The sequence below is a fragment of the Felis catus genome, chromosome B3 (genome assembly GCF_018350175.1).
Source record: "Felis catus isolate Fca126 chromosome B3, F.catus_Fca126_mat1.0, whole genome shotgun sequence".
Lineage (NCBI taxonomy): Eukaryota > Metazoa > Chordata > Mammalia > Carnivora > Felidae > Felis > Felis catus.
Genome location: NC_058373.1, coordinates 105,730,383 through 105,754,490, shown reverse-complemented (window position 1 = coordinate 105,754,490; position 24,108 = coordinate 105,730,383). Strand labels below are relative to the sequence as shown.

At 39.4% G+C, this 24,108-nt stretch overlaps 1 long non-coding RNA gene across 1 annotated transcript in view; it reads right to left on the bottom strand.

Moving 5' to 3' along the window:
* Nucleotides 1-8,802: 8,802 nt before the first annotated feature.
* Nucleotides 8,803-24,108, bottom strand: part of LOC111560882 — a 92,014-nt gene continuing 76,708 nt past the window's right edge. Inside the window, exons 8-9 of the long non-coding RNA XR_006599654.1 lie at nt 10,887-10,967; nt 8,803-9,482 (exon numbers count right to left, since the gene is read on the bottom strand). This is a non-coding gene — a long non-coding RNA (uncharacterized LOC111560882). The remainder of the gene's footprint in view (nt 9,483-10,886; nt 10,968-24,108) is intronic.

Genomic DNA, 24,108 nt, shown 5'->3' with positions numbered 1-24,108 from the left:
GGAATGAACACTGGGTGTCATATGTAAGGGATGAATCACTGGGTTCTACTCCTGAAACCAGTACTACACTGTATGATAACTAACTTGAATTTAGGTAAATAAATTTAAAAAATAAATACAATGACATTTAATATTCATACAACAACAAAAAGATATATTTCACTAGGAAAATTATCCCTGAAAGAACCCCTGAGATGAAGAAAGAATTAATAAAGAAACCAATAAAATGTGAGCAAGTCAAAACAGAAACTACATGTATAATAATACATATGGGAGTTTTAAAAATGAGACTGAACAAGAACACTCTGCGATGACATGTTAGATGAGAACAGGGTGATGGTAACCAGAGGTACAATACCCCAAGAGACAGACTGTAAGCATTAAGAGAAGGGAAGCAAATGAAATGAGCACAACTGTCCAGATGGTTTGGAAGTAATTTCTAGAATGGGACATAGAGAGGGGGATCCCCAAAGAGCATGACGATGTTGCTGAGTTGAGGAGACAGAGATTGGATTTCTGTAAAGCTAAGGTGGCTACAGTTTATGGGCAGAGTTTCATGGTGGAGGAAGCTACACAGAGAATGAGTTCTAGATATCTACACTGAATCTTTGGCTGGCTGAAAAACATTCTGCACATGAAACAGATGCAACTTTGTAAGGCTGGTCAAAAACAATTTTCTGAGCATGGCAGACAGACTCTCAAAGTGGCCCCCATGGTCTAGTGTTCATGCCCTGAGTGATCCCTTCCCTTTGACAGTGGGTAGGACCTATGATTTATTTCTAGTGACACATAATATATCAAAAGTGGTAAGACATCCATGATCCCATTTATGTGATTAAGATCAAATGAGATTGTGTGTTGCTTCTGCTAGTCTCTCTTTACCTTGTTGGCCTTGTTGGCCTTGTTGTAAACGGCCACGGGCAGGGACCTGGAGATAGCCTTGGCAGACAGCCACTGTGAAACTGGGATCCTTGGTCTGACAGCTGAAGGAACTATATGTAGCTAAAAGCTACATGAGTTTGCAAACAGGTTTGTCCCCAGTTGAGCATTGGATGAGACCACACCCCTGTCTGATACCTTGACTGTAGTCTTGCAAAGGACTCCTCTAAACTGTGCTGAGACTCCCGACTTCCAGAAACAGATAATAAATATGTTTTAAGTTCGTGTTAATGTTGTTCTGAAGCAACAGTTAACTAATGTATTGGGAAAAACCAATTACTGTGGCCTGTAAACCGGAATATTCCTGGAGTTCACACCAGGTTAGGAACTGTTTGAGTTTTCTCAGCTGGGGTGAACAAGGCTTCGTTGTGTGTTCAGGGCATTCAGTAGAGAACCCAAAAAGGCAGGGACTAAGGAGTGCAGCACAATTTGCTCCTGAGAAAGGGCTACTTTAAGCCTAAAAGGACCTTTAGACAAATCTTGAAAGGATTAAAGTAATGTGTAAGTAACTTAATTGCCTGTCACAGAACGTAAAGGAATTTAAAGGAATATAATAAAACAAAGCATCTCAAAACAATTTGCAATATCTATCATCTGATTTCTAAAAATCAATGGACATACAAAGAAGCAGGAAAATGCAACCCATTACCAAAAGAAAAACTACTTAAGAGAAACCAACCCATAAATAGTAATTCCATTAAACTGATGGAGTTTGTAGACAAGGAACTTAAACGGGCTAATATAAATATGCCCAATGGGGCGCCTGGGTGGCGCAGTCGGTTAAGCGTCCGACTTCAGCCAGGTCACGATTTCGTGGTCCGTGAGTTCGAGCCCCGCGTCGGGCTCTGGGCTGATGGCTCAGAGTCTGGAGCCTGTTTCCGATTCTGTGTCTCCCTCTCTCTCTGCCCCTCCCCCGTTCATGCTCTGTCTCTCTCTGTCCCAAAAATAAATAAATGTTGAAAAAAAAATTTAAAAAATAAATATGCCCAAAGATGTAAGGAATCATTAACATAATGAGGAGAGAAATGGAACATGTAAGAAGTAACCAAATGAAATTTCTAGAAATGAAAAATACAATATCCAAAAAAAAGAATATTTCACTAGATGAGATTTTCAGAAGAAAAGATTAATAAACTTAAAGATACAGAAGTAGATTTTATCCAAACTATCATAAGCAATGCAAACCAGAAGACTGTGGAACACTTTTAAGGTGCTGGACTAGAATTATATATCCAATGAAAATGTCTTTTTAAAAAAGGCAAAACAAAAACTTTTTCAGACAAATAGAACCTGAGAGGATATATCACCAGATTTTTGTGATTCTTCATATGCTGAGTACTTCTGGATTATATCATCTACATTTTCAATATTATGTTATGAGACTCTGAGGCTAATTTAAATCGTATGTTGGGTGCTGATATTTTCATGTTAGCAGGCAATCCACCTGTTTAGATTCAGGCTGCGAGTTCCAACTCACATTCTATGGAATGTGTTCACCTCCCATGGCTTCTGCAGTATCATTTGGACCTGTCCCACATGTCCATCCCTCGGGGGTCAGTCTGAGACCCAGACTCAGGCCTACCCACTAGCTCGGTGCTCAAAGTCTTTGATGTGCAAATTAGGATCAGATCCAGGCATGTGCATGTCCGGGTGAGTCCAGATCTTCAGCAGTTTGATAGGCTCACTTTCCCAAACAGCTTCCTCTCTGTGATCTCCCTTTCCTATTCCTGGGGGCTCCCCTTGTTGGTCTTCTAGCCAGAAACCAGCTACTACTTTCATGATTGCACCATATCTGGGGCCAGACAGTGGGGCAGAGAGAAAGAAGGAAGAAAAGGTGAAGGATTTGGCTCTGGCCTTGAAACTACAACTTCAGGGAACAGAATTTCCCTCAGAACTTTGCCTCTTGTGGCTTCCTTGTTGCTTCCACTGTTGCTTTTGTCACCACCCTAGGATTGCCTGACAGCTTGGGTGCAAGACAATGAAGAAAAGGAATAAATGGGAGAATTTCCACACGTTCTCTGAGCCATAAGAGCTCCCTTCCTGCTCCTGAGCCAGAACTAGAGGGTGTCTCCAAGAGCTCTCTGACTATTCACTTCTGACTTTTGAGTGCATTAAGGTTAGTCCGGGGGGGGGGGGGGGGGATACCAGAGCGGGGAAAATGGTTAATTCTCTGCCAGTACAGTGCTTCAAATTCTGGTGTTCTTCCTCAATATCTTGCTGCTACTATTTACTTTTCAGATTCTTCAAATACCTGATCTATATATTCTTTCTAGATTTTCAACATTTATTTATTTTTGGGACAGAGAGAGACAGAGCATGAACGGGCGAGGGGCAGAGAGAGAGGGAGACACAGAATCGGAAACAGGCTCCAGGCTCTGAGCCATCAGCCCAGAGCCCGACGCGGGGCTCGAACTCATGGACCGCAAGATCGTGACCTGGCTGAAGTCGGACGCTTAACCGACTGCGCCACCCAGGCGCCTCTATTCTTTCTAGATTTTATAGTTACATTCTGGGGGGCAGAAAGCGTGCAGTGTGCTTACTCTACCTTACCCATTACGGGAGCCCGGTCAATCGACTTTGGACAAAGTTGCCATGGCAATCTATGAAAAAACAGATAGTCTTTTCAACAAGTGATTTTGATACAACAGGTTGTGCGCATTAAGAACACCACCACCAAACCTTGATGCTTACCTCACACAATTCACCAAAAATAACTTGAGATGTATCGTATAGATACATATAAAAACCAAACTATAAAACTTCTGGAAATCTTTGTGATTTTAGTGTAGCTGAAAACTTCTTAAATAGAACACAAAAAGCACAACCCTTAAGAGAAAAAATTATAGACTAGAATTTATAAAAAAAAAAAATACAATTCTCTTCAAAAGAAACCACCAAGAAAATGAAAATCAATCCACAGTCTAGGAGCAAATATTGGCAATTCATATGCCTGACAAAGTGCTTTTCCCCAAAATGTATACCAAACACTTATAACTCTGCATTAACAAGACAAATGAAAACAAGGGCAAAAGATTTGAACAGACACTCACAAGAGATGATATAAAAATGGCCAATAATCTCATGAAAATGCTCAAGATAAATAGTCATTAGGGAAGTGCAAATTAAAATCACATTGAGATATCATTAGATGGGCTAAGAGACTTTACAACATCATTTTTTTGGTGGGTGTAGAGCAATTGAATTTTCACTTTTGCTGAATGGAGTGTAAAATGACATAACCACTCTGGAGAATCACTCTGTTTGGCAGTTTCCTATAGAGTCATACATACTCACCCGCATAGTTCATTTCACATAGTAATTTCCATAGTAATTCCTTCCCTAGGCATTTACCAAAACAAAATAAAAACATGTTTCCTCACAAATACTTACATAAAAAAATATTTGTAGCAGCTTCATTTATGATAGACGAACCTAAAAACAACTCAAGGCTCATCACTGTGAATGCATTAACAAATTTTGGTATAGATATATAATAGAATACTACTCAGCAATAAAAAGAAAAGACATACTGATAAATGCAGTAATGTAGCCTAATGTCAACAGTGTGGAGGTTCCTCAAAAAATTAAAATTAGAAATCCCATATGATCCAATAATTCCACTATTGTTTACCCAGAGAAAATAAAAACACTAATTGGAAAAGATATACACATCGCTATATTTATTGCAACATTGTTAATAATAGCCAAGATATGGAAGCAACCTGTGTCCACCAATAGACAAATGGATAAGGAAGATGTGGTTGGTATGTATGTACATATGTATGTATATATGTATGTATGTATCTATCCATCCATCTATCATCTACATTATAGAATACTACACAGCCATAAAAAGGATGTCTTGTGTTATTTGAGACAACATGGACAGATCTAGAGGGTACTATGCCAAGCGAAATAAATTAGATTAAGAAAGACAAATACCATATGATTTTACTCATAAACGGAATATATAATAAAACAAAAAACAAATGAACAAATAAAGAATAGAATCAGACTATGAACGCAGAGAATAAACTTATGGTTGCCAAAGGGGAGGGGGTGGGAGGTTGGGAAAATAGATGAAGAGGCATGGAAGATACAGGATTACAGTTACAGAATAAATAAGTCACAGGAATGAAATGCACAGCATAAGAAATATAGTCAATAATATCGTAATAGTGATGCATCCAGACTGTAGCTACTTGTGGTGAACATAATGTATAAACTTCTCAAGTCACTGTTATACACCTGAAATGATGTAACATTGTATGCCAACTATACTAAAAAAACAAACTCAACCCCCCAACAAAATAAAACGAAACAAAATCATGCCAAATGGAAGAAGCCAGCCGTAAAAGACTGCATTACATGATTCCTTTATACTAAGTGATTCCAGTTTGCCCTTAAGAATAGTCAATATCATCACATAATAGTTCTCCCCAAATTCAAAGAAATTTCAGTCAAAACCCCAGCAGAATCCATCATAAATTTGACAATCTGACCTTGAAATTTAAACCCAAGAATAGGAAAGTTTATTCCAGGACTTTTTGCAAGGCTATTGTAATTTTTTTTTTTAATTTTTTTTCAACGTTTTTTTTAATTTATTTTTGGGACAGAGAGAGACAGAGCATGAACGGGGGAGGGGCAGAGAGAGAGGGAGACACAGAATCGGAAACAGGCTCCAGGCTCCGAGCCATCAGCCCAGAGCCTGACGCGGGGCTCGAACTCACGGACCGCGAGATCATGACCTGGCTGAAGTCGGATGCTTAACCGACTGCGCCACCCAGGCGCCCCAAGGCTATTGTAATTTAAATAGGAGGGAATAGAATCAAAAGCCAGAAACAAATTTATGTCCAAATGAGAACCCAGAATACGATAGAGGTAACACGAAAAGTAATGAGAAATAATGAATTAATCAATAAATTGTTCTGGAACAATGGACTCTTTATAGAGAAAAAATATGTTCAACTAGATCGTACTTTACACATACACATACACACACATGCATACACAATCCAGGTTAATAATTTAATTAGAAATTAACTATTTAAATGTAAAAAAAAACAAAATTTTAAGACTTTTAGAAGAATGTTTAAGAAGGTGTTTTTGTGACATTAAAGTTGGGAAAGACATAAACTGTACAAACGGTAAAGAAAAAGAGTGATAAGAATGCCTACATTAAAATTATATTTACTCTACCACAAAAGATAGCATAAGGAAAGATTTAAGGGAAATGTGCCCAGAATTTAGACCATAACACTCTCTGGAAAAAGTGGAAGGGAACTAAGCCGTATTTCCTGCCAAAGTCTGATCTCCTTTTCGGAACATCTGTCTGCACTTTCTCTGGAATACTGAAAAGGATCGTTTCAATCAGAATATTTTTAGTTTTTATACTCATGTGGTGATTGCGTTGTAATTGATTCCTTCTCTGACTTCCACCTTCTTCCACCTTCCTATTATCTGCTGCTTTCTTTCCTCTTTCCAGCCTGCATGATTTCTTATTCCTACTCTTCCCTGTCTGGCCCACAGCTAAGATGTAGTTTCCTGTTTGGGTAAACTCTATGTAGTCTCAACGAAGGAAGTTATTGCACAGAATCTCACATCCAATGGCTTCTCTGCATAGGTAGCAGTCTTATGACTCTGAAAATAACCGTGTCTTCATCTCTTACCTGCACGAAGAGTTCCACATCTTCTTGAGTCATACTAGAACGCTTTTCCAGAAACGCAATTTTTGTTTTAACTGCCAGCTGGTGCTCCTGTACTTCCAAGTCTTTCTCCAAGGCTTAAAATATCATCGCCCCAAGCACAAGGTACAGTATATAGGTGAGCAACAGTGTGGCCTTCTGGAATCTGGTGTTTATCTCCTCTTTCTATACTGGAATGAGGGTCAGAGAATTCAAATCACTTTCATGTAAAGTGTAGTGTCCTCTCAAAAGAAACCCAATATAACAAAGCAAAACAAAATTCTCAGGCACAGAATGTGAACTCCCTTTTACTAACCTACCTTTAAACAACTAGACAAAAGAGACCAATCCTAAATAGTCATGGTAACAGAAAAATAACTCCACTTTGTTCTTGACTAGAAATCTGCTTACTTTAAAAAAAAAAAAAAAAACAAAAAACAAAAAAAAAGCTGAATTGTGCTATTTGGGGAGATAGGGAAATATGGCAGGGTCGAAGTTCGCCAAACGACTCAGTTATTCAATTTCCTGAGAGGACATTTTACTATGGAGTATGTCCAGCGAACGTTTTTAAAAGAGTACAACGTTGATGCTTTAATTGATAACATGGATTACGTTAGATCATCCACACTGTACCAGTTACTAGCAGTAACTTACGTATCCTTGCTGTGTTACCTTCCTCTGTAAAATGGAGATAATAATAGCTACTTGATAGGGTTGTTACAATGGTTAAACGAGGTAAGACATGTAAACCCTTAGAATGAAGTCTACCGAATAGGAAATCTTAGCTAGTGGTTGAAGCCGGGGTGGTATTTGTAGTAGCAGCAACAGTGTGGCAGGAGTATCTAGTCTGTATCCGGATTCCTTTACCTCCAGCTCTGCAAGCATGAAGCAGAAAGGAACGGTATCATTGCCGGCAAGATCAAGGAGACTCTTAGCTGAATGAGGCCAGATTCTGATAGTAAGAAAGGTGAAGTCCCTGTGTGTTTCACGTGCCTCTGGGACATTGCTTTGAGACAGGCATTCATAGCTTTGAAGAAGCAGTGTTCTCCACTCAAATCTGCCTCTTCCACTTTAGAGAATGGATGGGGCAAACCTCAGTAGCACGGACCCTCATCACTCGGCTGGGCTTTCTTTGCCAATGGGGTTTTAAAAATAAAGCTCCTGGGGCGCCTGGGTGGCTCAGTCGGTTAAGCGACCAGCTTTGGCTCAGGGCATGATCTCGAGGTTTGTGAGTTCGAGGCCTGTGTTGGGCTCTGTGCTGACAGCTCAGGGCCTGGAGCCTGCTTCAGATTCTGTGTCTCCTGCTCTCTCTCTGCCCCTCCCCTGCTCATGCTCTGTCTCTCTCTGTTTCTCAATAGTAAATAAATGTCAAAAAAAATTTTTTTTAATGAAAGCATGTGACTACATATTTTGTATGTGATACCCAGAACTCTAAGAAAACATGACAATCACAAGCACATTTAAAGCCCATATGCTTAAAACATCTGATATGTACCCTAATAGCAACATTACACAAGTAAACATATCAGAGTCAGTTATTAATATACATTTCCAATGTCAAATAGTACATTTAAGCATACTGCATGTAAATAATTCAAAACGACAATAAATCAGTACGATCTCGTCTAAGCAGTCCTTTCACTTTTCCATTTCCACCAGAATAATAATATGCTTTTATGATCTTCTATTTCCATGTTTAAACTAACAATAAATACTGTGACTAAAAAAAAAAAAGAAAAATATCTGAGTTAAATCTACTCTGAGTTTTCCTTAGGTCTGCCTGGCTTCAGTAAAATGTTAAGAAGAAGGAGAAATCAAATAATTATGACCTAAAACTACAACAATGTTAATGTCAGTTGTATTGCAATTAAAAAAAAAGAATACTTTCAGGAGCCATTACTTAGAAGAGCATTAAAAACGAATGCATCGGGGCACCTGGGTGGCTCAGTCGGTTGAGCGTCCGACTTCAGCTCAGGTCACGATCTCTCGGTCCATGAGTTCGAGCCCCGCGTCGGGCTCTGGGCTGATGACTCAGAGCCTGGAGCCTGCCTCCGATTCTGTGTCTCCCTCTCTCTCTGCCCCTCCCCCATTCATGCTCTGTCTCTCTCTGTCCCAAAAATAAATAAATGTTGAAAAAAAATTAAAAAAAACAAACAAACGAATGCATCTGCTTTAGCCATGTTTTGCACCAGGGCTTTCATTGATCTCTTGGGATAACACATTGGCCTGGAAGATTTTAAACCTTTCATTAGTACCACTTGGAGGTGTATTCTCCAGTCATACTACCAAGCCAAGGCTGCTCCCCACCATCCCTGTCACCCAAGACCAGGCCCCCCACTCTAGTGAGGCAATTTCAAAGTAATCCTACCGCTAGATCGAAAGTTTTGCGATTCAGACTTGTAGGCTGGATTGCTGAAAAGGGACATTTTGAGCCGGTCTAAATGAGCCTTTCACTCCACAGTTCCACCTAGAGCCTTGGGGACAGCTAGTTCTAACACAGTCGCCTCCATATTATTACCACATCCTTCCCGTTGATCTTGCCCAGGAATGTGATTCACAGACATTCTACACCCACACTGTCCTCACCTGCTACATCTTTGCTGTGGCCTCATTCGGCTCACGCTTCCTGTTCTATCAGGCCAGGATAGATCCCTTTCTTGGCAATGATGTGGCTCCCATTGGGAACCTCTTTATATTCACTCCTTCAGACCACTTCAACTCTTGTCCCTTCAGACTCATGCTCAATACTGTCAGGCCTCTGCTTTACCTGTGTTCTTTCTACCTTTGTCTGCATGCTGAAATGTTCTTCAGTCTTCCAGACTTGGATACGTGACATCATCTGTGATGACCTCTCTGATCCTAAGTAGAGAGAAATTTCTCTGCTGTTAACTCAATTATAGCATATATTCAAGCTCCGTCCCCCACAAAAGGTGTAGATAGACTTTACCTTATTCAAGTTATACCCCCTTTGAATACCTAATAGGGTTTTACCCACCCAGAAATGCTTCTTGGATGCAACTGAATAATTTCCATATAGCTTGTATTATTGACAAACTTCGTATTTTCCTCTCTAGATTATAATATCCAGAGACAATATAAACTATTGCAAAAATCATAGGCTTTGGAGTTTGGCAGCATTGGGTTTGATTCCTGGTTCAGTCATTATGTAGTTTGTGACCCTGGATAGCTAATGCCTCTGAATCTATTTTCTCATCTGTAATGTAGATTTCATCATGCCCTTGCATTATCATTTTGGATTTGAGTTTCTGTGCAGACTGCCTGACACAAGATAACGTCTCAATAAATAGCTTTTATGACTTTATAACTAGGTGTAATAATTGTCTTTGCAGAAAGAATCGGCATGGCACATTTGATGGTGACGTCCCTCTAGTGTTACTTTAAAAAAAATGTTTGTTGAGAGAATGGAAATGTGGTAATGAACAAACTTGGGGATGGGGTCTTGACCCAAAGTTTCTGGGAATAAGTCTGGGAAACGTGAATGGGTCATTTCTCCTTTTCTTGAACCCCAAAGAACCAAGTGGGATTCTTCTTCCACTAATTTATTCCTGGCTGTTGTGAACTAGGAATGAGACAGCTGTTTGAGTGTGAACCAAGAATGTGTCTCCCAAACTCTGAGGGAAACATTGGAACTGTTCCAGGTTTTTGTGGACATGAGTGACTTTAAACTTGGACCAACCTTTATGGCTATCCCAAACTGTGTAGAAGGAGGTCACGGTGTCCCTGTATTCAAATGTCCTAGTGGCAGATCACTATTGAACTGGCAGTGTCACCTGCATTGTAATGCTGGGACACACTGAAGGGTAAGATGGGTCAGCTTACTACAGAGGGAAGCTCCCAGACGCTAAATAACAAGTTGGAACTCTAGGGAAGAAAATTATCAATGTTATGCTTTTTACTTCAAAATAGTAACCTAAAGAAGAGGAGGAAAGGGAGGAGGAGGGGGAGGAAGAAGTACAGAAGAAGAAGGAGGAAGAGGATGAAAAAAGGAAGCTCTGCTGTTCTAGACACTTATCATGATTGAATCTTTCTGATCCACTTTAACACCATATAAAGTAATTTTAATTCTGCTGTTTTTACAGATGAAGAAACTGAAGCTTAGACAATGTAAGAAATTTGTCCAAGATCACACAGCCATTGTGACCTCAATAAGGTGAGATTCAAAATAATGTCTAAATAGCCCCAAACTTATGGGTGCCCTTCAATACTATTCATTCATGTATTAAATAAATATCAGTTGAGTACCTGTTTATTATCTCTTCTGGCACTGAGGATATAACAGTGGACAAAATAGACAATAATTCTTGTCTTCCTGGAACTTGCATCCTAGTGGGAGGGTTCAAATAACAAATCAATCAATCAATCGGTAAGATACACAGAAAGTGAGATGATGAAGAATGCCCTAGAAGAGAGTAGAATCATGAAGGGAGTGGTGGAAGTGAGGGGCCAGGGGGCCGCCACTTTTTTAGAAAATTGCTTGTCTTTTAAAATTCCAGTATACTGACCTCAGCCGTAGCAATCTCTTACTCGACACATCCCCAAAGGCAAGGGAATTAAAAGCAAAAGTGAATTACTGGGACCTTATGAAGATAAAAAGCTTCTGCACAGCAAAGGAAACAACCAACAAAACTAAAAGGCAACCAACGGAATGGGAAAAGATATTCGCAAATGACATATCGGACAAAGGGCTAGTATCCAAAATCTATAAAGAGCTCACCAAACTCCACACCCGAAAAACAAATAACCCAGTGAAGAAATGGGCAGAAAACATGAATAGACACTTCTCTAAAGAAGACATCTGGATGGCCAACAGGCACATGAAAAGATGTTCAGCGTCGCTCCTTATCAGGGAAATACAAATCAAAACCACACTCAGGTATCACCTCACGCCAGTCAGAGTGGCCAAAATGAACAAATCAGGAGACTATAGATGCTGGAGAGGATGTGGAGAAACGGGAACCCTCTTGCACTGTTGGTGGGAATGCAAATTGGTGCAGCCGCTCTGGAAAGCAGTGTGGAGGTTCCTCAGAAAATTAAAAATAGACCTACCCTATGACCCAGCAATAGCACTGCTAGGAATTTATCCAAGGGATACAGGAGTACTGATGCATAGGGCCACTTGTACCCCAATGTTCATAGCAGCACTCTCAACAATAGCCAAATTATGGAAAGAGCCTAAATGTCCATCAACTGATGAATGGATAAAGAAATTGTGGTTTATATACACAATGGAATATTACGTGGCAATGAGAAAAAATGAAATATGGCCTTTTGTAGCAACGTGGATGGAACTGGAGAGTGTGATGCTAAGTGAAATAAGCCATACAGAGAAAGACAGATACCATATGGTTTCACTCTTATGTGGACCCTGAGAAATTAACAGGAACCCATGGGGGAGGGGAAGGAAAAAAAAAAAACAGGTTAGAGTGGGAGAGAGCCAAAGCATAAGAGACTCTTAAAAACTGAGAACAAACTGAGGGTTGATGGGGGGTGGGAGGGAGGAGAGGGTGGGTGATGGGTATTGAGGAGGGCACCTTTTGGGATGAGCACTGGGTGTTGTATGGAAACTAATTTGTCAATAAATTTCATATAAAAAAAAATAAAAAGAAAAAAAAATAAAATAAGATTCCAGTATAATGTGCATTGTTATATTAATTTCAGGTATACAATATAGTGATTCAACAATTCTATACGTTACCCATCCTCCCACCCACTTCCCTTCTGGTAGCCACCCGTTTGGTCTCTATTATGTAAGAGTCTGGGTTTTTGTTGTTGTTGTTGTTTATTTCTTTTTCTCTTTGATTGTTTCGTTTCTTAAATTCCATGTTTGAGTGAAATTACGTAGTATTTGTCTTTCTTTGACTTGTTTCACTTAGTATTATACCCTCTAGATCCATCCATGTTGTTGTAATGGAGATTTCATTCTTTTTAAGGCTGAGTATTATTCCATTGTGTGTGTGTGTGTGTGTGTGTGTGTGTGTGTGTGCATATTCATATATATACTCACATCTTCTTTATCCATTCACCTACAGACGAACATGGGCTGCTTCCATAATTTGGCTATTATAAATAATGCTGTAATACACAATAAACATGGGGTGCATATATGTTTTTGAATTAGTATTTTCATATTCTTTAGGTAAATACCCAGTGGTGGAATTAGTGGATCATATGGTAGTTCTATTTTTAATTTTTTGACTAATCTCCATTCTTCTTCCGCAGGGGCTGCACCAGTTTACATTCCCACCACCAGTGCAAGAGGGTTCGCTTTTCTCCACATCCTTGCCAACACTTGTTGTTTCTTGTGTCTTTTATTTTAACCATTCTGACAGGTGTGAGGTGGTATCTCATTGTGGTTTTGATTTGTATTTCCCTGACGATGATTGATGTTGAAAATCTTTTCATGTGTCTGTGAGCCATCTGGATGTCTTCTTTGGAGAAATGTCTAGGTCTTCTCCCCATTTGTTTTTTGGGTGTTGAGTTATAGAAGTTCTTTATATATTTTGGATACCAATCTTTTAACAGATATGCCATTGGCAAATACCTTCTCCCATTCAGAATGTTGGCTTTTTGTTCTGTTGATTGCTTTCTTTTCTGTGCAGAAGCTTTTTATTTTGATGTAGTCCCAAGAGACATCAGGAGATCTATCTAGAAAGATGTTGCTATGGTGGGGACTGCCATTTTAAATGGCACAACTAGGGAATACCTCACTGACAAGATAAACGTTGGGCAAAGACCTAAAGGATTAAGGAGGAGAGTTGTGAGGATCTAGGAGTAGGCTTTCCAGGCAGTGGCAGTGACAAATGCAAAAGCCCTGAAACTAGAATATTAGTTCATTTTTATGTGTGTGAAGAACATTGGGGAAGCCAGGGTAGCTGGAGTAGATTTACTGGGGGAAGAGTGGGCACGCCACAAAATCAGAGTGCTGTCGCAAACAAGAGAGAATGGATGCTATGTGATTGAAAACAGCATTAGCGCATACAGGGTATGTGGAGGAAATTCATAAAAGAAATAAATGCATAGATAATGTCTGTGATTTAACCCCAGGAGTTGAACTCCTTAACTCCAAGGAGTTGAACAGGAGATGGGATGGAGCTTAGATTTTCCACTTAATATGCTTCTCTACTTTTTTTTTTATACCAAGTCTATATTTCATTTTTAAAGTTTATTTAAACAAGGGAATGAGTACTCATAGAAACGTACCTAGGTATGGGCACAAGAATACTTATTTCTTCACTTTTCATAATAATAATAAGTAGGGAACTGCTTTTAGAAAATGGACTATGCATAGAAGGCAATATAAAGATAATGATAAAATAGATCTACATACTGGTGTGGAAAGAGGGCTAGAGTCTAGAACTCAAAACACTGGAGCAAGAAATTTATCTTATAGATGTAATTGAGTAAACGTGTCTGTTTATTTATGTGCCAATGTACAAAATTCCTCCAAAAAGTTGTTCCCGCAATAATAGCAAAACACAATGGAAACTATCTGTTCAAATTATGGAACTGGATAAAAAAAGCTAGCACTCTAATGCTAACCTATTAAACAGTCATTTAAAATTATTGCATAGATCTGTATTTAGCATGAATGATGTGAAGTATATTTTAAATTGATAAAAAGCAAGTTTTAAAATTGCAGATGTGGAAGAATACACTTTTTCTTTTTAAAGAGAGAGAGAGAGAACAAGCAGGGGAGAGGGGCAGAGGGAGAGAAAGAAAATCTTAAGCAGGCCCCATGCTCAGCACGGAGCCTGACGTGAGGCTCAATCCCACAACCCTGGGATCAGGACCTGGGCTGAAATCAAGAGTTTGACGTTTAACCTACTGAGTCACCCAGGTGCCCCAGGAGGATTCACTTTTTATAAAATATCCTAGAATATAAGCTCCATGAAAGGAAGGACTTTATTTTTAGCACTGTATTTTCTATACCTGGTTCCTACAGCACGACTTACACACAACCAATACCTGTTAAAGGTTTAAAGAATAAATAAAAATGTGCACCCACACAAAAACACAAAACCAAAGGACCTGTCACAATATGTTAACAGAATTTATCTTAAACTAATAGCATTTACATGGTTTTTACTTTTCTTCAGACTTATCTACTTTTCCTAACTTTATTTTTTTTAAATTTTTTTTCAACGTTTTTTATTTTATTTTTGGGACAGAGAGAGACAGAGCATGAACGGGGGAGGGGCAGAGAGAGAGGGAGACACAGAATCGGAAACAGGCTCCAGGCTCCGAGCCATCAGCCCAGAGCCCGATGCGGGGCTCGAACTCACGGACCGTGAGATCGTGACCTGGCTGAAGTCAGATGCTTAACCGACTGCGCCACCCAGGCGCCCCAACTTCTCCTAACTTTAAACATTAACATATATCACATAACCAAAATACCACTCTCACTTAATGTTTATTTAGAGGATTCAAAGTCTCAATACATTTCAAGGCTAAGAGTTTAGAAAACACCTAATGTTGAGAATAACTACGATTCATCGTTTTCTGCTCAGGACTCAAACAGGGTTGGTTCACTCAGCAGGACCACTGACTTCTACTGGGTAGAAATGGTAGACTTCTACCATTTCAAGGAGCTGAGAAGGGGAGACTGAACAAATAAAAGGTAAAACCCAAGCAGAGTTTCTAAGCCAAAATAATTTCATGGTGCTGCTGGATCCTAGAAGGCATGCAAGGTATAGATAGCCCCAATCATTGGGGAACTTGATGAGTATGGTTATTCTTGTTTTACTTTTTGAGGCTGTGCTTGCAAATTAGGCAACTGCCTCTTGTGGACTCTCCAGTTAGGGTTCCCCAGGCGTGGGTGTGATGTGCACACGCACAATCAATTACGCATTTTCTCGTGAAAAATGATGCCTTCGTGAAAAAAGCAAGAACAAAATATGGACTTGCCAGTCTGCCTGAGCAGGAATAAGGCAGAGGCTTTGCATTTCCACTGGGACCAGGGAAAGAGCAGTTGGAGCTGGACCAAAGTGAGTTGGCTGTTTCTTTAATAGAAGGTTTAAAAAAAAAAAATCTAGACAGACCTACCTTCATCACGAGGCTATAGGGATACCTCTGTTGTTGTTGTTGTTGTTTTGTTTTGTTTTTGTTTTATTTTGTTTTTTACCTCACAGAATTCTATAAGAAATTTAAGAAGACTTTTCCTGGACTTGTATAACTTCTACAGCCTGAAGAGCTGTGAACTAAAATCGTATGAACCTCAGGCTTTCTGGAGCTGTTTCTTCCTTTTTTTTTTTAAATCTTATTTTAGCTATGTGCCTTTAATTGAATTTGTTTTTTTTTTATTGTTTTTTTTAATTTTTTTTTAACGTTTATTTATTTTTGAGACAGAGAGAGACAGAGCATGAACGGGAGAGGGTCAGAGAGAGGGAGACACAGAATCGGAAACAGGATCCAGGCTCCGAGCTGTCAGCACAGAGCCCGATGTGGGGTTCGAACTCACGGACCGCGAGATCGTGACCTGAGCCGAAGTCGGCCGTTCAACCAACTGAGCCACCCAGGCGCCCCTAATTGAATTTGTTGTACACTGTGTTTGATCTTTTTGTTGTTCTATTATTTCCTTTTATTCTTTTTTTTTAAATGTGTATTTATTTTTGAGACAGAGAGAGAACACAAGCAGGAGAGGGGCAGAGAGACAGGGAGACAGAGACTCTGAAGAAGTAGGCTCTGTGCTGTCAGCACAGATGTGGGGCTCAAACTCACGAGCCACGAGATCATGACCTGAGCCAGAGTTGGACGCTTAACCAACTGAGCCACCCAGGTGCCCTTCCAACTCCACTTTTTCGGTCTGTGGTCATGGACAAGTTGCTTAACCTCTTGGAGCCTTAGTTTCCTCATATGTAAAATGGATATAATAGTAACACCTCTCTCCTACGCTTGTTGTGAAAAACAAATCATGCAAAGGCTTGAAATAGGATTTTTGTGTTATTTTCACATTCTCAAATGTAAGTAAAACACTCATCTCTGAAGACATCATTAAACGTAAGTCACTTTTTGCATCTCTGATCATTTCTGGGAATCCTTTCCTAGGATGGGAATTCCTGGTTAATGTCTATTTGTGTTTGATACCTTAGCAGAGTTTTATAAAAATAAAAAAAAAGGCAGGGAATTCAGGCCTCAAGAGACAATAGTGAGAGGAATATATTCTATGAAAAAAAAATAGTATTTTTCATTTTAGTTGGTCTTTTGGTCACTCTCCCAACATTATAGAGTAGATTCACCCACTTCCTCTGAAGTTGAAGTCTTCCTAAAGAAGAAGTCTTCCTGTCCTTAAATTGAAGTAATTTGGTCCGTTCACAGGTCAAAATTAGCTAGTAACATATCAACATGTCTATTCTGGGGACCACTCAGATGACCTACTAGAATCATATTTTCTTTTTCAGTTAAGGATTCTCTTTTTGCTTTTTGAAGAGAAAAGTGATTTAAACAAAAATCTAGGCTTTTTCCTCCATACAACTTTTGAAAACTCATAGGAGCACAAGGAGTAGGTAAGAGAGTCCTTTCTGGAGGGAGCCTTATTGCAGCCCCCAGGCATAATTTTATTAAGCAGTTTAACTAACTACTTAATTAGGCAATTAAGGAGTTTCATCAACCAATTGTCAATTTCCTCAGGTACACTTTCATTCATCCTGTGTTTTCATTGAAAATGTTAGTATATCTTTAGCTGCCTGCTTTCCACAACATCGAAGAAAGGCCATAGGCTTTGTCCTGAATTCTTAATTACTAATCCTAGAATTCTCTACCCAGCATAGCAGACAAAGAGAAAATAAGGAAAGGAAGAAAGCATCTTCTGGTTTTTCCCTACTTGGAAAATCCTTTCACAAGACCCACTTCTACATAAATCTTTGAATCTTTAAACTACATATAAACGTTATTTTGGATTAAATTGCATTAAACTCATGAAAAAATATTTCATTGACTCCCAGCAGTTTTAAACGTAGATTCTGTGGTGGGTTTATATCTTGAGAAAACGCTTCATTCAAGGACACTCAAGAACTTCCATCTATGCTGCGTTTGCTGCCCTCCTGTGGCTGTCCTGGATCCTAACAACCTGCAAAGCCTTTTTTGTCCCTCTGCCCGTCTCCCCCTTTGTCAATGGCTTTCTCTGCCAGTGAGCCTCCTCCTGACTGACTCTCCTCTACGGTATCTGAAGGAATTCAGTCCTTCAATGACTCATCCAGATTCATGGCTCCATTTTGACCCAAGACTGTAATGTTATCCTCTGCTAGACTCCTATCTCCTTTCCGGCCCCGATTCTCCCACGTGTGACTAAATGCTTGCTTCCTCTTTGATGGAGAGTATACATTGTTAGTAATGGTGCATTCGGTGAGGTGATCATTTGTTTCAAAATGATATTTTCAGTCCTTGCTTATCATCTGGCCCTTCATCGGCCAGCTTATCAGGCTGGACACATTTTTTAGCAAACTTGGCTTGTTCACTGAGCATTTAATAGGCATTTCTGGGGCTACTTATTCTAGGGGGGTCTTTTCCCAGAAGCCCTTTTCCTATGTTTTTGTCTTTCCCACCATCCAGTTAAATATGCCTTTTCCTGGTTCAGAGAATCTCACAAAGATTTTTATCTTCAGTCTAAGGAAGGTTTCTAATTCAGAGTCACTTGCCAAAATGAAATGCCTGATGCAGTTTATGGGAAATTAATCATTTAGCTTTTCCTGGCACTTTCTCAAGTTTTCGGAAATGATTTCCTCTTCTCTCCCAATGGAAACAGCTTTTTAAAATTAAAATTGAAAAATATTTACGAGGGAAGATGCCAATTTCATTAAAAGCTAAAGACAACATTAAAAATGGGCTCATTGGGGCGCCTGGGTGGCGCAGTCGGTTAAGCGTCCGACTTCAGCCAGGTCACGATCTCGCGGTCCGTGAGTTCGAGCCCTGCGTCAGGCTCTGGGCTGATGGCTCAGAGCCTGGAGCCTGTTTCCGATTCTGTGTCTCCCCCTCTCTCTGCCCCTCCCCCGTTCATGCTCTGTCTCTCTCTGTCCCAAAAATAAATAAATGTTAAAAAAAAAAAATTTAAAAATGGGCTCATAAATGGGGTGACACAGAGATCTCAGGAAAGGACATTTGCCTACTCATTGTCTCTTAACTAAACACACCAGTACTAAAAATGTAGGTAAACAGTAGTAGGCACTGGATACATGACACAATACTAGTGAGTTAGCAATTCAAATGGATACTAAATTCTAGTATTCTCTACCTCTGTGAGCAGGTCACTTAAGCTATCAGTGCCTCAGTTCACTCACCTTTAAAGTGGAGATAATAAGGGGCGCCTGGGTGGCTCAGTCGTGTGGGCATCTGACTTCGGCTCAGGTCATGATCACAAGGTTTGTGGGTTCGAGACCCGCAATGGGCTCTGTGCTGACAGCTCAGAGCCTGGAGCCTGCTTCGGATTCTGTGTCTCCCCCGCTCTCTGCCCCTACCCTGATCACTCTCTGTCTTTCTCTCTAAAAAGTAAGTAAACATTACAAAAAAAATTAAAATGGAGGTAATAATACATACTTTTAAGGGATGTTATAACAAATATGTGGTATTTTTGCAAACTATAAATTGGGATACAAATATCAAATAGTATTGTTTACACCCCATCATTTTGGAGATAAAATTAAAAGCTACATCAAAACAGCCAACCAACAAAGATCCTCCTCTAATAGGTTCTTTATAAAACTTAAGCAACTAGGAACTGATAATTCATACAAATACATTTTATTCCAGACAGTTTCCTGTATTTTTCTGCCATAAATGCAAGAATATTTGTAGTGTGCACAACTGATGGTCTCTTACATTGAAGGAAAACTTCTAAGTACAAGTAGACTTTAGGTTGAAATTCACAAAGCAATGAAATTGGATTTTAGGGAGAAAATAGGGTAATGCCTAGTTAGATACTGTCACAAGAGTCTCTGGCCAGTCTGAGTCTAGTTGATTTCAAGGCAAAAGATTGACTTGATCATCGTACTGGAGAAGTGATCGTCTTACTAGAGGAAATATGATCTAAAAGGCGAGAGCATCATCTCAGAATTAATAAACTTCTCTACATGACCTGGAGAACACAATCGGGAATTGCCTTCCCAATTCCTATGCTATTCGCTTCCATGTGCAACCACCTTGTGTTGTGAGACTTCATTCTGCACAACTGCTAACTTCCGCTCACTCACTTGGGTCTTACGAAGCCTAAACTGTCATTGTAAGAGTTCGATTCTATAATGGCTCGATTAAAACAGTGCAGTTATTTTTGGCACAGTAGCCTTGCCAGATAATATTTTAAAAGAAGCAGAACCCCTGTTACAACCAATCCCACATGGAATTCCAATTTATAAAAGAGTTCAAAGGAAGCTGCTCCAGTTGAAATAGGAGTTGAGGAATAGTCTAGATCTCTCTGAGATTCTCCCTCAGCTCTCTCTCCCATCTTCCAACAGTGGCTCCCACGCAAACTTCAAGGATCTTTAAGACTCTAGGAAACACAGGTTGGAAACATTGTCTATGCTACAGTCGGGTTGTTTTCTAAATAAGAAATTAGGATAAACTCTAAAATAAAGGAAGGCGTCATGAGAGAAACCAAATCAGTCTCTAGAAAGGAGAATGCTTGAGAAGGGGAACAAGGGAACTTTCTAAAGTAATAGTAGTGCTCTGTACCTTGACCGGGTGTAAGTGCAAGCATTTCTCAAAATTGAACTGCACACTTAGGATCTCACAATATGCCTCAATAAAAGAACAAGGCTAGAGCCAGGCTGCAGCTATTAAGTCCCAGATAAATGCTGATTCGTGTTCACTTAACTAAAAAGATGCTCTGTCATTTCAATGGGTTTCATCTATAAAGGTCAAGTTCATGTTTATGGAGCACCACAAATTTTTGGCTAGTTAATACTATAATTCCAAATCAAGTAACACAGTCCAGTGCATCAGCTCAGGGGTTGCAGTTATGTACCAGTATTTAATCTCGAGTCTTTATTTATATTTGATCAAGATAAAGAAGGATGTTACAAGCCCTTATTAAATTTATTAATGCTTTGCATCACATAATTATGGTGAGAGCTAATACTGGAGCACCCTAGAGAGCATTCCTAGAAAAATGATTCCATAAAAACAGCCTAGTTTCAGGTTAAAGTGAAGCATTAATTCTCAAGTGGTATTAGGAGTTAGGAGTTTCATTCCAAAACAGTGGTCCGTATTCATGTTGGTTCTTATACACATTTGTGAATCTGATGAGATGGAAACCTTTCTCCCTCAGATACGTGCACACATGTGTACACACACACACACACACACACACTAAATGTTGGATACATTTCGGAAACTTACATTCCCTGAAGCCTATTCATGAATTCAAAGAATTCCTTCACTGAATATTTTCTCAGCTTCAGAAAGTCTCATTTGAGAATAATCACTATAGTTTGGTAGAATAACAAAAAAGTTGTCCAGGGGGCAATGATTTGATGCTCTGTTCCTGAGTGGGTTTATTGTTGTTGTTATTATTGCTGAGAAATTTATTTTCTACAAATTGGCTCATGTCTATTAAAGGAATATCTAAGACGTGTGCAGCATTGTTTGATTTTCAGACACTGGCATAAATGCCGTATGATTTACCTTGGGGATTTTACATAATTGACATCTATTGAATCAAATCTTAAACCCATACGATTTTCCCAACAATGCTAGAAGATTTCAGTCTCATTCATGGATAGGAAACCTTAGGTACAGAGATATCCAAGCTGATATCCAAGCTGAATTAGCGAGTCAATACAAGATTTAAAAAAAAAAAAAAAAAAGACTGAATCCTTGCTCTGGTACTGGCCCCTTTTCTTTTGGCTATGTTGCCAACCAAAGGTTTTAAATAAATAAATAGCAACAACAATAATAGAATAGTTACCATTTGTTGAGCAGTTTCAAGCATTAAGCTACGAAATGCTCAAAAAATCCACTCGGAGCAATAATTTTGAAATCAGAATTTTAAATGTGGATTCACACTGAATGATGATCTTTAAAAAATAATGTGAACATATTCTTTATCATCTGGTGATTGTCTTAACACTGAGTGTCGCTACTTCATCTTAGTGTTTGAGCTCACGCTTATCCCCGCCACTGTGCTCATGCCGTGTGGAAACTAAATAATTTCATGGCATCCTACACAAAGAAAGGTTTCTGGCAGTCCAACTGGAGAAATGTAATGACAGATCTGTGCTCACGGAGCACAGAGTAGCTTGAGAAATGTGCTCAAAAAAATCCTTGTTGTTGATTGAATAGTTTTGAAAATAATATTTAACTTTTCTTCCCGAATGCCAACTTAGCAGCAAATGTTATAGTAAGTGTAAAGAAATTCTGTTCCCACTTCCAGAACTAAATGGATTAAATTCCTATTTAATGTGGATTTCAATTCCCTAAAAATATTAACCTTGATGCTAATCTTTAGCAATTAATAAAAATTGGCATGTAAGAATTTCTTGCTTACAGAATTTTGACAAATTATAACATTTGACTAACTCGCACTATGAAACAAATCCTTGGAGTTTTAAATTTCAGTTTGTACAGCATATTTATGCAAGTAAGCCTTTTCTGCACTGGAAACAAGTGAAGCCAGAATGTTGCAAGTTATAGAACCTGACATGAAGCCTCATCATTTTAAAATTAAATTCAACATGGGGCGCCTGGGTGGCGCAGTCGGTTAAGCGTCCGACTTCAGCCAGGTCACGATCTCGCGGTCTGTGAGTTCGAGCCCTGCGTCAGGCTCTGGGCTGATGGCTCGGAGCCTGGAGCCTGTTTCCGATTCTGTGTGTCTCCCTCTCTCTCTGCCCCTCCCCCGTTCATGCTCTGTCTCTCTCTGTCCCAAAAATAAAATAAAAAACGTTGAAAAAAAATTTTTTAAATTAAATTCAACATTAGTGTCAGTGAACCTTATCTGTCATGTTAAATGAATACTATTAACTTATGTTGTTTTTATTTGCTTTATGTATTTGTTATGATTTTAATATTTATTGTTGAATAGGCCTGTAGGCGTAAATTACTTATTTCTAGTTTTAGGTTTTTATGCTTGAGTAATATCACAATTAAAATTCTAAATCAGGGGCGCCTGGGTGGCTCAGTCGGTTAAGCGTCCGACTTCGGCTCAGGTCACGATCTCACTGTCTGTGAGTTCGAGCCCCGCGTCGGGCTCTGTGCTGACAGCTCAGAGTCTGGAGCCTGTTTCAGATTCTGTGTCTCCCTCTCTCTCTGACCCTCCCCCATTCATGCTCTGTCTCTCCCTGTCTCAAAAATAAATAAAAAAAAAATTCTAAATCAATATTTGAGAGGTCCAAGACTAGATTTCCTTTACAATGGCTCTACATATTACTCAAGTCTGAGAAACATAGGTCCAGATTAGCACTGGTTAATTCATCAGTATTGTTGAGATATATTTTTGCCACTTAGGTATCTAATTTCTCAAGTTTATGTACAAGGGTACCATGAGAAAGTTTGTCAGGTATCTTGATGAAACCAATACATTTTTGGTGCCCTTTTAAGCATTTTGGATACATTTCTGGCACTCAGGCGATCTTTTCATTTAGTGATGCTATAAAAAATAATAAATTTTGGAATAAAGCTTGGGGGATAACTCGGTCTCTCTAGAGACTCAGGGAAAGCCATATTTGTTTCATGTGATTCACTCTGAAACCCATTCTTCACCACAAAGAAGACAGAAGACAAAATGGAATATAAGGAGCTTTGATTTGGGGTAGGAAAGCGCCACAGAGAGAGATGATCTCAACACTGGGTTAGGGGGTCCACTCTCTCTTTCTCTCCGTCTCTTCCTCTGGTAGGAAGAATGATGCGGCCATGTCAGAATGGCTAAAATTAACAACTCAGGAAGCAACAGATGCTGGCAAGGATGTGGCGAAAGGGCAACACTTTTGCACTGCTGGTGGGAATGCAAACTGGTGCAGCCACTCTGGAAAACAGTATGGAGGTTCTTCAAAAAGTTCAAAATATAGCTACCCTATGACCCAACAATTGCACTACTAGGTATTTATTGAAAGGATACAAAAATGTTGATTCGAAGGCGCACATGCACTGTTTATAGCAGTGCAATCAACAGTAGCCAAATTATGGAGAGAGCCCAAATGTCCATCGACTGATGAATGGATAAAGATGTGGTATATATATACAATGGAGTATGACTCGGCAATCAAAAAGAAGGAAACCTTGCCATTTGCAACAACATGGATGGAACTAGCGTGTATTATGCTAAGCGAAATTAGTCAGTCAGAGAAAGACAGATATCACATGATTTCATTCATATGTGGAATTTAAGAAACAAAACAGATGAACATAGGGGAAGGGAAGGAAAAATAAAATAAGGTAAAAACAGAGAGGGAAGCAGGGTGCCTAGGAGGCTCAGTCAGTTAGGCATCTGACTTCAGCTCAGGTCATGATCCCACCGTTCATGATTTTGAGCCCCACATCAGTT